This window comes from Danaus plexippus, chromosome 5 (genome assembly GCF_018135715.1).
Source record: "Danaus plexippus chromosome 5, MEX_DaPlex, whole genome shotgun sequence".
Lineage (NCBI taxonomy): Eukaryota > Metazoa > Arthropoda > Insecta > Lepidoptera > Nymphalidae > Danaus > Danaus plexippus.
In genome coordinates, this window is record NC_083539.1 from 6202637 (window position 1) to 6220020 (window position 17384).

The following is a 17384-nucleotide window of genomic DNA, read 5'->3' on the forward strand; positions in this document are numbered from 1 at the left end:
ACTAGATTGATAATATAAAACATTAAACCCGTCGAAGGGACAAGGGGAACGCTAAATTAAATTCAAATATCGAATGAGGAAGTCGCCACCGCCCCCTCGCGTCGCTACGTGATTTATTATATTTGTCCTACGCTTATTTCATTACCGCCTGACGCTTACATCGGAAACTTTACATTTTAAATATTGATAATCTATTTTAGTTATGCTTATTCTGTATGTTTTATAAGCTTATAACTCCAAACATTTCGTGTTGCGGAAGTATATTTTAAATCAAAAGCTAGTAAATAAATCTGATATGTCGTGTTTCCAAAAGTTTGTTAACTTTTCATACTGTGGTAACTTTTAATCAATATATAACATTGATAATATTTTTCTTATACATATATATGTATTACATATATTATGTATTGTTCATAGTTTCAAGTGACATCAGTTCAACTTCTCTTTCGCTCCCACTTAATATGATCAATCTAACGCGAATCGAACAATAGCGTCGCATGTTTGATTTATACAGTCGTTTAGTAGAAACGTTACGGATAATTATAGCTGGACCGAACATACTTAATGCTTTATGCAGATTACTATACATCTTATATACTTAATTTGATAAAATACTTAACTTAAAACTATCCTAATCCTTTGTGAAGTGATTTTTTTTGTTAATTTTCCATATATAATAATGAGTACATATATTAAAATAGTTATAAGAAAACTATAAATTATTATAAATCAAAAGTAAAACAAATTTCAAGACATATCGGACGTACTACAATACAAAGCCGAACAGAAGTAGAAGCTCAGCTCTCGAGCTTTTCAAGGGTGGTGGCTTTCGGCGGGAAAACGAAGGGGGTTGGTGTGGTAGGTGGTGGGAAGGAGGGTGATGCCTCGTATTGATTTAGTGCCGTCGTCGACGAAGCTATGTACTCTAGGTGGGAAAGTATCGCTTTGTCGCTTGATGCGCTTTCTTGGACTTTTTGCGGGAATAAATTATCATAGCAGCTGTTTTCATTATGATGTTATTATGAGAATAGTTTAGATAGGATAAAGCAAAGAAATATAGTCATTATTTTTATCTATTAAGTTTCAATTTAAGATGGAAGTCTAATTTTTGTTTACATCTCTATCACAAGGGATGTTCTGTTCCAAAGAGATGAAGAAAATAGTTTAAAAATTTAAATAATGCAGATAAGATCAGGCTTTTATTTATTCCGAAGAAATAATAGCTGCAAAGCGCTATTCTTAGCTGCAGCGCTGAAATCCCAAGAGGCTTCCCGGCGTCGAAGATTTAAATGGATATTTAACTTTAGTCTCAAGGAACCTAAAGTCTATTGCTTTTAACGTCCTCCGAGTCCGAGAGGTTTTTCTTAAGAGGAAAACTTGTAAAGCTTTTAGCAAATGTTTTTAAATCGGCCGGGTTCAACTAAATGCTTTTGTTTTTTCCATTGCTTTAATGGGTAGGTAATGACATATATTACTAATTTCCAACCAATATGATTCAAATAATGCCCATTATACTAACATTTTGATGTCTTTAATAAAATCGGGAAGGTTTCGAGTTCGGTTCCTGTTCGTGTCGATAATTTTTTCATTCTTAATCTCCTACTTAAATTTGATTTCGAGTGTTAATCAACATTACTTTAATTTAAAAAGACCACATAGAAACATTAAATTTAATATGATTCAATTAATACATTGTAATGGTATCAAACATTTTAACTCATTCCTGGTCATTGAACTATTATAAAGTTTATAATAAAATGAAACACGATTTCGTAACTGAAGTGTGTTGGCGTAAAAAAATTTATGATCGCGTCGGGCGCCTACATACTCGTATAGACAGCTCCGCGGCCGCTTCCTACTTATAATAATTATCATTTTAATTACAAGCGATACAATCGTAAACTATTGTTTGGAATCACTCACAGAGTACAACCTTGACAGTAACCAAATAACGAACTAGAAACTCTAATAACATATATATTGGGGTGTTTTATATTTATATATAATACATATATATTTTTATATAAGTATGTATGTATATTTCATTGTAATATATAAATCTTCGGAGATTCAACTTTCATCCTCGTCTTACTTCTGATATTTGATAGGCGTATTTTGAAACTATATTTGCAATTCAAAAACCCCTCACCAGGTTAGGATTTTTGGTGCTATCTTTTATTTATAAATGTATATTATTGCCCCTACTAATGTCCGACAAAATGTAATGGTTTTTAAAACCTAAATTTTATCTATATTTTTATTAAACTATATAAGTAATGTGTTGACATTTTTCATATAATATGAGGTGGGGTTTTGTTTGTTTGTACATATAAATATGAAGTTTATAAATTATGTACTATTATAAAGTTTTTCATGACTTAATACTAATTTAAATAGACACAACTTATACATTTACGTTTTCATAAAGAGTATTGTTTTTGTCAAAACAGTTTTAAATTTTTTTTTTCAAAACACATTTAATAATAATGTCATTAACAGTTACGTATATTCAACATTCATACAAAATAATAAAGCTGTATGCACATCTGCGGAAGGTCTAGTTCGACTATATTTACAGTGTACAATAGTAAAGCCTCCTCACCGGATATCAGCGGGTGTCCCCTTAATTATATTCACGGCTGATATTTCTGAACTTTCACGTGAGTTCTCAATTTTTTCTCGATTCTTTTTTTTCTAAACTTCGTGATTTACGCGAGACGAATTCTGTGAATGTCGGTTGGTGTCGAAAGCTTTATATGACTTTGAAATTTATTCTGTTCTAAACGATCGTGTTTCACATTCCGCTTTTCTATGTTTGTTTTACATTTGAGACGAAAAAAAAAGACAAGTACTCGACAAATATATATACATATATATATAAACCAGTTATTTACTATTAATCAAAACAAATTATACAATTCTTTTATGTGGATTTAATATTTTGTGATTTTATTTAATAATAACCAAATGTTGTAGTATTTATTTTCTTAACAATCACCACTTCATTACAAGAACTAAATTTTTATAATTACATAATCATAATAAAACAGTAGCTAGAGTAACAACACTTAAAATAAATATATACTTTTATATACAAAATAAACTAGTACGAAGTGGAAGCGGCTGACGAAAACGTTTTATTTATTTTGGGACCGGAAGTACAAACGAACAAAACCTAACATAAAGGAAATAGGTATGCCGGCAGTGCTCACGGGAAGGTTTTTTTTTCATTTTGTTCAAACACATTCCACTCTAAGCAAATGCATATACCTATGTATTATATATTACGTATTATATAACCACACCATAGACATATAAAAATGAACATATTGAACCGAATTTTAAATGTAACAGACATAATGGGCTCGCGAAGGCTACTTATAACCGCCCTTGGATATTGAGAATAACATATTAATTAAGCCATCTGGATAGCGGCCAACGTTTTTAATACTATGTTAAAAACCAATAAATCATACATATGATATAATTTAAATAACATTATATATAAAATTCAGAATAAGTTAATATACCAATTAAAATTTCGTTTATTCTGTCCTGAGTCGTGTTACAAATTCGTATAAATCTCTTCCAACTCCTCCGACGGAAATAGCACTTCGACCGTTCATAAATCACAGTCTATTTAAATTCTGAAACGAAAAATCAAAAATAATCTAAATACATGACACCCTGGACACATTCAGGTATAGACCAGGAATCAACACGCTCCTATTACGAAATATAGATGTTTATATGTGTGTCTATTACTAATTGATGCAAAAACTACTAAGCCTTAAAGATAATTTTTGTTCTAAAATTCCCGCGGGCTCATAAACTAAGCCCCAGGTAAGTCTCTTTAGCATATAATAACATTATTGTTATTTTTTTAATAATAGCAAAATTTTAATATGAACCTTGTTAATTTATATACCAATAATTATATAGGTGTTAATTAGTTTCAAGTGTTTTTTTTTTTCTCCGATGCGATATCTTAACCATCTAAAACAGATGTGTACATGGAACTTTCAACATACCGTGGGAATGATATCAAATGTATTTTAAAAGGAAGTACAAACCAGTTTCAACGGAGAAATCAGCATCACAAAATTAATTTATAAGAAAACAGAACTCTCAAATTTATCAGAGATTTCGCGAGCTTTATCGCACCAATAAACGTCGTGGACAGGTCTTTTGACATAATTATCGTGAGTGATAAATTCCGTCTGATTTGATCCGTTTTACATTTATGTTCAATTGATTACCCTAAGTTTATGTTTTAAATATAAATATTTTAACTTTAACTACCGTTTATAATACTATTATTGGTATCGCTATATTTTTATAAATTAGTATTCAAAAAAAAATTTTTTTGTCCCCAATTACGTATATCAAATCACAAAATGTAAAACTTGTAATATTATAAGGAACAGTACTGTTTGTAATTTATTTTAATAGCAATTGAAACAGACTTAATACTCATAAAAACCCAAACAAACATTATGCCACATACTATTAGGGTAATTGCGTTATATCTTTATCGCTACATCAATAATTGTAACAAAATTAACCGTTGTAATTACCCGATATCATTTCATTTATAATTACTTTTCAACTGTTTGTAAACATGTCAAAGGATAAGAGAATTAATTTCGAGCGTCCAAAGTATCATTAAATTTGTGAATAAATTATATATAGTTTTTTTTTTTTTTGTAAAACCCGAGTCATTCATGATATATATATATTTTTAATCTGTATGAAAATATTTTTTATCTGTGGCTTACGCCTGACGTCACAGGATGAAAGGGAATTCCGGAGCTTAAAATATAGCCGATAGCCAGAATTACGGATACAATATCAAATATGTTTTATTACTTGCTAGTAGATATTCCAAGGATAATTTTAGGTTGAGTAAATTTTTATCTTATTTAAAAGTAGTTTAATTTAATAAACGTAGCAAAATAAATTCATTGTTATGTGAGAATATTTATATAGCAAGGGAAACTAAAAGTTACTGTAACATTGAGATGCGTTAAGCAAGTTCCGTAATTAATTGTTAGAGCCGATTGTGCCGACGACAGGGGAATGATCCTATAGATTTATTGGTTCTTATATTGTAATTCGAGATTTTGAGGTCAATTCGATGGTAACATTCCTGACTTAATAGCTTTACAGTAGTAGTTTTATAAACTATTAAGACTAATTAATGACGTTATATTCAGAACCGTCAATGGTGTATTAACGAGTATATATTTTTTTATCATTGAAATAATCGAGCACGTACATCGATATCAGAATTCGCTACAAAAATCGTTGGTGGCACATACTTAATCATGTGTACGCACCTGCCGGTATACATATTCATTAGTCTGATATCGACTCCAGTCAATATCAATGACTGTTTTCGCGACATCGCAATGGACATGCAGAAATGTTTTATATCATTTTTCATATATAAATTAACTTTATTACATACATGTCTGCCCTACTTATTTTTTAGCTTTCAATGATATTTTTTTTTTTACATTAAACTGCATAAATACTTTTACTACATGTTTCTAAATTTACGAAAACAATAGCTATGCAAATATTGCCAATTAGAATTGTTGCATAGGAACAATAAAGAAAAATGCAAAGAGACTGATTCAATTTAAAATGAGAATCCGTCTCCGTTCCGCTTGGGCTCGTCGATCGAGACTAAATTGAAAAGAGGACAAAAAAACGAAGAGGAATAAATAAAAATAGAGATCCCGCTATAGCGCAAGTCGCCGTTGAAATGAAAATAAAACACAAAAACGCTTTCTGTGGACGAAATAAATTAAAAAGTGTGTCGCGATTTTGCGAGCTATCCGTATACAGTTTCGTAATACCATGAGCCCCATGACTACGCCATGGTATTCCACTAATGGTATTTAGATGGCTTTTATTCCTCGCCCTATTTTATTTAGCGCATAACATCAGCCTTGACAAAGTTTTCTGTGTTACAAACAGTAAAGTTTCGCTGAAGATTTTAAAACATCAATCATACAGGGCAGGGATTTTTTTGGACGCGTTAAAAGCATTTACTAAAACATGAATAATATTAATGTAGTGAAAAACGGTATGCATTAATATAAGGGAGAAACTTTTACCTAAATTATATTTGTGGGTCGTCACGGTTTTCCGTGGAGGGGGCGATTAGAGGGGCTCTGTAATCGCAGGAGGCGGGCTTTATTCATAGGTATATCGAACTTTGATTGACGGATCACATGATCGCATTTCTTCATTTCCAATATATTAACTTTTTAAACTAAACTATTTCAACTGGAAAAGTATAAATAAGTTATTTTTATTGCTTACACTATATTCGCATTATTTTAATAAACCATTTCTCATCTAGAGTATATTTCTTTACGTATATTTAGTAAAAAAAAAACTCTATTGCCTTTGCTACGGATGTAGTCTTTTCCATATTAAAATTTATTTTGATTTTTAACCTCAACTATACATAAAGGTCCACTGTGATCCAACCGCCACTTAAGTTGTGGGGGCAATCGGGGACTATACACACGTCTCACACTTAGGTAGTTTTGTCGGAAAACACTGTTACATTAAGCTAGTACCGACTCGAGGTAGCTACCTACTAATTAATGTAGGAATTTATATAAGTGTCGAATCGCATTAAAAATAAAAGATTTTATAACGTTCACATTTTATTATAATAAATGGTCCCAACATTCGTAATACATTTTAAACTGATATTCATCGAAAAGTTAAACCTAATCATATAACTTTTATGACGATATATCGTTCGTGCGAACATTTTAATATAGGCACAAACTACAAAGTGTTTTTGGAGAGGTATCAATGAAGTTCATCCACACTCCATAGGCGGCAACGAAAGTGTCGCAAAGAAGAATAAAGTGAAGATGCTGGTATGGCAGGAAAGTTCTATAAGAATTTTTAATCAGTCGCTAGGCGGGGGTGCTTGCGAGGGGGGTCCTCTCGGCGCGGGGGTCGGCGGAGTGTGCGGGGTCAGGGGGGTTAGCGGGGGCGTCGCGGCGGCGGCAGTGCGTCGCGCGCGGCCGACGCGCCGCCCGCCCAGCAGTCGCCCGCGCGATCGCCTCACACGCGACACGCCTAGCAGAGCACGCCACACGCGCGCCGACGCCGCGATGCCGTCGCCCGCCCGCCGCTAACACGACCACCGCGCGCTCTAGACCCGCGCGACACAGTACTAAACTGAATAAGTTCGACAAATCATCCTCCTACCTGGACCACTATATAGACGGTGATCCCGCACCGGTGATAGTTCTACAAGTTTTTTTAATTTTCTAGTACAAAAAAAGTATATCCTCGGTAGAGAGATGAGATTAGTATTTTTTAAAGTACAAAAATATTGTAATATAGCAGCGCTGTAGCGTCTATAGATTACCTTCTAATAAATACAGGGTCAGTTTTGTATGAATTCATTGTGATTGTAGTTTAAGTCGCCGATACAATATAGCTAGCAACTCTTCAAACAGTTTAGAATACTGGAATCATTTTAGGTAAGTTAATATACAGAGACTACATGTATGGTACTATGAAGATAAAAAACATTCTCAAATGAAACGGTTAGTTAGTTTAATCGTATTAGGTCGACGTTAACAAAACATTATTTGGATCTTTATGTAAATTTAACTCTACGCAGTATACTAAAGAGTTTAAAATAACTCACCGTAAAGAATGTTCAGTTCAGAATAAATAAATCATATAGATAGACACACGAACACCAATGTTTTTAGAAGTAACAAAGACCAATCGTAATAAATAGGTTGTAGTGAAAGCGACGGTGTAGAGAGATGATTGCCGTCAAGAATTAAAATGAAACCAGTTCAGGAATCAAATAATTTGAATCACTGTTCGAGTGTGGAGCGAAGAGATCGTTGCTGGCAATCCGCAAATTGTTTGTCTCGTCCATAACAATGTAAATTTAGAAGGAACAAATGCCGATCGTTTATCGAATGCCTCTCGATTGTAAATATAAGCAATGATGTGTTTGCTTACACTAGTACGGTTCGAAATCAAACATACTTGATTATTGGACAACTTATATTGTGGAAAACTGTTAGATATTGTATAAAGCCGTTGAATAATTAATGCATCAATACCATTATAAATGAACTCGTATTAATGTTAAGATGAGTGACATGAGGTTGTTTTAAAAGTATGTTATAGCATAAATTAATTGCAAAACAACATTCCACTATTTCTTTGAAAATCAGCACATTATAAACGAAAACAGCAAATAAATAGCAAATTTTTTAAAAACTAAATTTGTAGAAAAACAAAACATCATTATCATTACCTCAGCGGGTGATTTTCGTTCTAAAATACTTTAAGAATGATTCCAAATTTTTTATACTTAAAGTTCAGTATAACACAACTATAGATAATAAGCATTATTTTTTTTTCATACTAAAAAACCAAGAAACGGAACGTACATTTTGCATAAAGAACAAATAGCCAATAAATCATATTCGCCTTTGTTCAGGAAATTACAAAAGGAAATATAACTAGCCTAGTTTTTATGTGGTAACGGTTCAACTCAGTAAGATATCCCCAAAAGGTAACAATATGAGTTTACCGTGACTGAGCTTGCGCAAGATTTTTTTCCTAACAAATGTTTTGAAGTCAATGTTATTGTATTGATACTTGCTGTCATTGTCATCGGGGTGGCGAGGGAAAGCGAGTCTTATTGTAATTTAACATGCACAACCACCCGCTTCAATTTAAAGGCTATTGAATTTGGTTCAATGCCCGATTTTCTCTCGTAAAAATGTTAAATATTTGATTTACCATGAAACGTGGAAAGACGACTTATTTTTGTCTTCAGTAATTAATTTACTGTAGAAAAAAAGTAAAAAAAAAACACATTCTCGTAAGTGCTTGAATATGCAAACGTTAAATTATTAAAGAGACCCATATATAGCTTGCGGTATTTTTAAAACTAGTTACAAATCGAAAACATATTCTTGTATGTAACAGGCGATTGAAACTGACCTCTAAAACCAAATTTAATAACGTCGGTCAACACAGCTAGTCAAGTATCAATTATAAAATTCACACTTTTAATAAAGTTTTTAAACACAAGTCCAACTCGTTTTGCCACAGCCGTAATACGACGTATTTCAACAAAATATTTATAAACAGTAAAATGTGCAGCAATAGTGCCATTTGTGTCAGAGTGTGGAATAAATCATTCTCAAAACGAGTAATTAAAATACTGTTGTACGCCAGAATCAGGAATTCAGAATTTACGCGTATGGCACTGATGCAAAAACATGAAAGTGATATTGCACGTCCGTGGAAAATATGAAAAACACTGGCATGAAATTGCTGTTGGAACACTATTAAAAACTACTGGATGCAAAAACTTTTTCGTCATATCTTAAGACAGAAGAAATCTGTATAAACTCGTTTTAATATTTTTATATTTCATATGTAGGTACCTACCTACCTTAAAGATATATATTTATAAACATAAGATAAATCCCTAAATAATAAAAATATCTTCCAAAGACTAAATAAGTATTCCAAATTTAAAAATCAATTAAGTATTAAATTATACCGTTAACACGAAATATTGTTGGTAGTCTAATCCATAAATCGGTATCCAATTAAAAAAAAAAAAATTGTCACATAAAACCAGAAAATCACGATCGTAAAAGATATCATCAAATCGGTACAAGTGACAGTTATCTAAAGCGTCATAAAACATATAATTACCGCTATAATGTCATTATATCAATTAAGGTTAGTGTCACGTGGAATGGTTCGTTGGCGAGTAGTTAAACCGAGTTTATGACTCAACTCATAGGGCATTTCCCGTAAGCACCCATTATATTAACATTGTCTGTTAAAAAATCCTCTCATATTATTATAGTCGATAGTAATTGAAAGTTTTTGTTCAATGAATAAGTGTTCAATTCAAACAAGTGTAGTAGACAACATCAACAAAAATCCATAACTTTATTCATTAACGTAATTCAATACTGTTATATTTAAAAAAAAATAGCAAAACCAATTTTAAAACAATGCTGTTATTCCAGAAAGATAATAACGATAAAAAATATATACCTATACTCGTAAATTTCTTTAGACTAGCGTGAATAAAATTTCACGAGTATTATATTTCATAATCAATAAAAAAATATCAAACGTTCAAAAATATTCAACAAATTAAAAATACATTTGATATTTCATCAAATGAAAATATTCCCATTGAGTCATTCGACCTTGTTTGGCATCCTCAATAAAATTTACATTAAAAGGAAGTTTTCCCAATAAGAACATTAATGTTATATTTTTGTAAGATATATGTAAATTAATAATATTGATATACATAAAAAGACTGAATTTATTACAATGTTTATTTGTTTATATAATCGGTATAGATATGAAGCAAGCGTTATTTTACATTTTCGAATTCAATTTAGGAAAAGTAAAGTTTTAAAACTAAGTTCAAGTTTGGGCATTAATTTCGTTTCTATTGAGCCATGCCAAATTACTCAACGCTAACGGAGTGGAAATTAAAGTTCACAAACAAATGTACATACAAGAAAACTTCCTATTTATTAAGTGTAAATATATATACTAGGTTACATGCTTTGGTTTCATTGAATGTTATTTTTATTATTAAAAACAAACTCACGCAAAAATATGATTTTTAACGCCACCAATTACAAATTATTTAATCACAAAATTCGATCATAAATCATCCGATAATTTTTAATTAACTGAAGAATCGACAAGAAAAACATACGAAACATTTATATAAAACAATTAAAACATTTTAAAACATGATCCAAGAAAATTATTTAATAAGAATTTCCTTCATTACACAATCACTGATACAATTCAGAATAGCAAGCACTTTTATTTAACTCAAGTGAACAAAAACAAATAAATGCTGTGTGTATTGGCTATATTATCAGCATTGCAGCCAATTAAGCAAGCGGAATACTATCTAGCACATCTCCTTAAAGACAACACTTTCGTGTGTCTACATCGCGTGACCGCGCAGAGATTCCTGCTATAGGGCACGCCGGCTGTTTTAAATTGTTATGTATCTTATATGGCATCTTGAATATTCTTTTAATATCTATTGACGGTTCTAGTTATGTCTCATTTATTATAATCCATATGCGTAGCTTAGGAACTATTTGATTTTATCACCGTTTAACACGTTTCCTTATTTACATTTTCTACTCGTGAGCTGTGATTAAATGTAAGAATTTTATTAATTTAAAATGAATAAATTCGTATAACAATAAAATGTATAGTAAAAAGTGTTCGCAGATTCTTATTGATAACAATAAACTTGATGATAGTAACAAAAAGTTTAATTACGCTTCACCGATAAGGAGCGTATGGGTTCGAATCCGGTCTACGGGTGTCCGAGCGTCGAAGGAAAAAATTTTATGCGTTTAGGCAAAAACCTTTACTTTTCAAACACTACTACTGCTTTTTCTTTTAAAGTTATATTCTATCAGAGTTGGAAAGCTTTTTAAATTGAGAGTAACTATCCATCAGCTGGGTTGAGTCGAAAAAACGAATCCAATACAAGAAGGCTTGGTTTCCCGACTGTTTGCTATTCAGGTCGCTCCTTACTCTGATTTTTGCCCGATGTCGACAGTGAGCTCGAAATGTATTAGTGGATTTAACGCCCGTGGAATAAGACCACTGAATCGAACGATTTGTGTCTTGAATTCGATACTAGGTAATGTTCAAATAGAATTATACATAAGAAAGGATTTAGTTTTTATTAACAAAATATATTAAGACTCAAATTTGTATGACAATATTTATAATGATACTCTCATTCAACATAGGATCTACTTTAATGAAGACAGCTGATGTAGGAACAAATTTTATCCCTATACAAAATAATAACAGACGGCTGCAAAAAATTTTCATTCCATGATTTCCTTTTAATACTGATAGGAGTTTGTGTATTTAAATAAGGGAAAAGAAATAATTAGTGGTATTACGATATCGCTGGAATAATGCCTAATTGGACCAGCATAGCCACCTGCTTACCACTTATATGTAACTAAATATCCCAGATACCTATAGGTGGGCGGATCTTATCGTTACAACGGACTTGGTCAGCAAACATTTGCTAAATTCTGACTCATTATTTAAGTTCTTAAGCAATTTAATTACAGGACCATAAACTAGCACTATGTCTATTAATTTATACGGCAATTTGGTATTTATTTTTCTTTATTTCATTTACAAATAAAATAATTTAGAACGACAACAATTTATGAGTTTCAAAATGTTGTGTTCGAAATCCCATATAGGATTATATTATGTGTCATAAAATGCGAGACAAAAAAAAATACATTCGTAATATATCAATATTCAATCATTTTAATATCAAACGTATTAAGTTTTATATATAAAAAGAATGAAATCTTTTTTTATACCCACTTAAAAAAAATTTAGGTTTATTCTGTGAATCAATAAAGACTAGATAAATTAAAATATTATCATGTGGAAAAAATATTAATTACTTTTCTCGCGCTTATTTATCGCTATAATAATATTCAAATTAAAATGTATTTCTATGGTAATAAACCGTTTTTAAAACTCATAGGAACCAACATAAAAATTCAATATCTAATGTTAAATTTAATTCCATTCAAATTCTGTGAGCGTTTTTATTGTCATCGTAAAATCAAGTAAATGATTCTACCAAACAACTTCCAACGTATCGTAAATGACTTTCGTTTTCAAAGTTTCTCTCTGTTTATCGGACAAATTGGAATACATAATTAAGTGAATTTTAACACTATTATAGTGTTAATATTCATATTTTTTGTAATATTAATCAGTAAGTGATATTACGAAATAGATATTAATATATTCTAGCAAGAATATTTCCAAATGCATATGACATATTGTCTGTTGTTATAACTTTCAATATGATTAAAACCAGTAGCTCTCCGATTACTTTTTCTTCAGTGGCCTAATGCGATGTTATCGGTACGAGGGCGAAGGGTCCTCGTCGGCGCTCTTTGCCACTTAAAGCCGAGCTATTTATACTCTGACGACATCTGATGGACAAAGCAGAACATGTGTTCATGTATAATAAATGAAATACGGCATATATATTACATATATAACATTGAAATTATTTAATCTGTGGTACTTTTAATCGAATATACAGTTAAACAAAGTATGTATTGTTAATTCTATATAAACATTGTCCAAATTATTAAACATACGGTTACATTAATGCCAGATGCTATAATCAATTAAGCAAGTACTGTAAATGTGCTTGTGTGATACATTCCGTCTTATCATGTACATTAGAAGCGGAGTCAATGATTCGAGTGGCACGGTTATTAAGTCTCTCAAATGTTTTCAATACAGTGATCATTAGTAACCATAACTAATTATTTTTATTTATTTCAGGTACATAATTTTATATAGAAGCCTGTGGTCCTGATAATAATATCGGTTAGTATATTATTTGAATTTTCATAATAAAATTTCCCTAAATATATCATGGAAATGACAATGCTTTAGAAATCAGTACTTTAAATAAAAAAGAAGAATAGAAGTACGAAGTCCCATACGCAATCTTTTCACAAATTCTTTAGACGTACTGTGCCGTTAAAAAGCGTTGAACTTTTATACAAAAGCCCTCAGGTAAGTATAGAATGTAATGGTAGTATAGAATGGGATAGTCTTAACCTATGAGTGAAATGGGTATAGAGTTAACAGTAAGTGCGAATGGATAGAGTGTATTCAACTCGCTTGCTCTCTTACGGTTAGATCTCAGCTGTCTGCCCCGGAGCGGTGATGTTTGAAACACGGGACAGGCGGAGCTTAGCTACAAATCACTCAATGTCACATTTTGACATTTGAGATATTAGTTCTTTTTTCTATAACTCCGCCACCTCTGTTCCTAGTTACACTATGTATTGTATGTGTTATAGTTATTAAATTTTTCACAACTATATCTGTTGTGTTGAATTAAATCATCATCTAGTTCTATAGTGTCGTCGGCCATTAGAAATCCTCACGGCTCATCAGAGCTATCATAAAATTTACTAGGCCCGTGTTAACATTGTTGTCTCGGCTTTTTGAACATTTCCAACGGAATGCCGGTAAGCGATATTAAAAACCGACCAGCGTAACTAGAACCATCGTTTTCGATACAATATTCTAGTGTGATGTTATCTCATAGTTTTTATTATTCGGTCGGTCATGGTTCAGGGAAGTGCCCTTTACAGCCCAAATGGGCCCATAAAAGTCCCGCTGAGTGACGTCTCTATAGTACATCTAAGTAGTAAAACCACCATTAATTAACCACAAAAATAAGTCTATTGTTTAAAATTCACAGGCTGTGAAATTATAATATATAATTATGTCTATCGTCAGGTCAAAGGCGTCGAAATATATCTACAAAGTAAATGCAAATAATTACATTTTAGCTTATACTTACAACTTTGTTCATCCATGTAAAAATATAATTTTACAAAAGTAAAAAACATTGTTCTTAAATATATACATATATATATTATAAGTACCTATACGTAATTTAAAAAATAACAAGACCTTGATAGAAAATCTAATGAGTTTTAATAATAGGTTTAACTAAAGTGTTTACAACTAATAAAGAACTAACGCGTGTACTCATTTCAATTAAAATCTACATTATTTTTATATCATCTATGATCATATTCGTATATTTAAATTAGATATTCACTCATCATAAATTTAAAAAAAACTCGGACACAGTATGACCATTTTTATCTTCTAAAGAACAAAGAAGGTTAAGCTAATTATTTAAAATTACGCAAGACGTCCAAACAGCCCTCAGCTTCCTTTAAAACAATAACAAAATATGCGTAATTAATTCCCATTCAAAATTTAAAATCCGCCGCATGATCTTTGTGCTGTTATATCTTAACAGCGGGGATTCAGAAATTATTTCTAACATACTTATATTTTCTCATAACGATAGCCCTATTACTATAGCTATAGAACTAGTTTTCGACAGATTTATAAATAATTTGACTTGGCACAGTATTCAGCTTCATGTACTCGCAGCTCACATTTTTAGTTTCTGCCTAAAAAACAATACACACAAAGAATAAGATAATAAACAATTAAGAGATGTAATACGGTTTAGTTTTGCTGTAATGCAATTCTGAAATTTACGACGCAGTAAACCACGGGCCATAGTTTTTAAAACTTTTTTGTGGACAATGAATTTTTGCCGCTTTCGTGATTCCACATGACTGTAGATTTTTTTCAAATTCTTTAAACATTTTTAGCGTAACACGATTTTTGTCACGGTTTCGTATGTCTGATTTCGTTAAATATTCAATAAACAGAGGATGTATTTGAAATGTTATCTTCACTTATCTCGGTCAATGGCCATTAAAATTACACCTACAGACCGATTTATTACTCAGCCTTGCCCAATATTTAATTGGCTATTAAAGGTCGACCAGAATTGGTTTTAGGTAATCTCATAATCTATTAAATATGTTTATAGTTATGCACCTGTATAATATATTTGTATGGAGGCATTGGTACATACAATCATATATATGTACATAGATGTATATAGTTGTGGAATTAAGTGAAGAAGGTTGTCTAATACAGTCGCCCCCCGCTGCACTAAGACGTTGTGATGGATGGCCACTTTATTGAAAACCAATAGGTATTACATTGTGTGTGGTCACGCAATTTATATTATCATGCGTCGCTTAATTTGATTAAATTTCTTCCATACGATAACTCATTTCCCGCTGCTATGAAATAACACAACGGTTATCGTCCAAAGGTGATCGATCTCTGATATTGTATAATTAAAAAAAGCTTCTAATTATACATTCTGTATAGAGTTAACATAATTAATAAGCTAATTGATAAAAAAATACAAGCGGCTCAAGTTTTAGAGTAACCAATAAATTTGTTACGTAACTGTTATATCGTTATAAAATAACTCCCTATTTTACTATTCAAATGATTAGGTAGTGCGTGTTGCGGTGAGGCTATACCTGCTTAGTCTCGCTATGTTAACTTTACGATACCTCAATTATTGTAACAGTCGATGGATAGATTACTTTATTTCTCAAATTGTTGGACAAAATCTAAACCTTATCCAACTATATATAAAGCTTAAAGTCGACCGATGGAAATGTTTTTGGTTTTGGTGATTTAACATAATCATTACATTCGGTCCGCTAAGATTCACTCTGCGTTATTACAAGTAATTAATACGACCGTCTATTTATAACGGATTTGCATTATATTGTATGTTTGTGTGCAAAATTTCATTGAGGTCAGTTGAGAGGTTGATACGTTTAATCTCGCTCTTGTAACTGTAAATTCCGACCGGGTTATAACAGAATAGTGGCATGTGAATTTGAATATTAAATAAGAGCCATAAAAGATAACATTACATTAAGCAGCACTTATAAACTTCCTTTTGTGACATTTTCCCAGCTAAGAACTGTGTTTTTATAGATATGTTAATGTAAACCGTTGGGTAACTTTGATGAAAGCTACACAATGTCGGATTTATTATGTAAAGTCTATGTCTCAAGCTTATGTGGCTTTTGACCGCGTGGAAAATGTGTATATAATAAAATACCGAAGACTCTGTATAGAAAACAAACCGATAATCGAAAGCGGCCGAGGCAGTCCAATGTTCTTAGAAAAACAAAAGAGATTACTCATCCCGCTCAAACTCTATCTGAGAATTCCTTGAAACAAGCCGCCGCCTTCTGTAGCGACAGCAAACCCAATCATTTACGAATATGACAAATATTAAACAATTTATTAAATCATCAAATTGATTATAAATTACTCTACATGAATATACATTAAGCTAATTCATAATATAGAAAACTTTTTGCGTTACCAAATATACGTATAATCGAACTGTGTCAAAACGAAACGTAAAAATAAACCTGAATATGTCAAAGCACGCGATATGAGATTGAAAAACTACATCGGACACGACATGCTATCCGTACCAACCAACCCCGTCTGTAAGACGGAGTACAGAGAAAGTTTGAGTGACGTGCCCCCACTACGCCACCTCGCCCCCTTAAGGATTTATGGCGCCATATTGGATTGGGACAAGATGACACGATGCCCGGATAATTTGGGCAATGGTATCACGTGACGGGCGCCCAAACTGTGGAACGGCACTTTAATTATCATATCCCGCAGTAGATTCTTGTTCCGATGAATAGACTTCACTGCATCAGTACGAAATTATCGCTTTACAAGTTATTATAATGTTTATATATCTTCGTTTGGCAATGAATGTCAATTATCACATAGACAATGGTCGTGGATAATTTGTTACCCATTAGCCATGCAGAGATCTG

General features: G+C 31.8%; 1 protein-coding gene across 6 annotated transcripts in view; it reads left to right on the top strand.

Annotated features, from left to right (window-relative positions):
• Nucleotides 1-17384, top strand: part of LOC116769106 (homeotic protein antennapedia-like) — a 169565-nt gene that overhangs the window by 117153 nt on the left and 35028 nt on the right. For 3 of the 6 annotated variants that reach the window (XM_061528251.1, XM_032660115.2, XM_061528238.1), the window contains one exon: nucleotides 13441-13485. The exons of 1 other annotated variant lie outside the window; for it this stretch is intronic. The gene's annotated coding sequence lies outside the window, so the exon portion shown is untranslated. Of the gene's footprint in view, nucleotides 1-7075; nucleotides 7524-13440; nucleotides 13486-17384 lie in introns of those variants that run through there. 2 more of the 6 variants (XM_032660114.2, XM_032660117.2) reach the window with 2 other exon arrangements.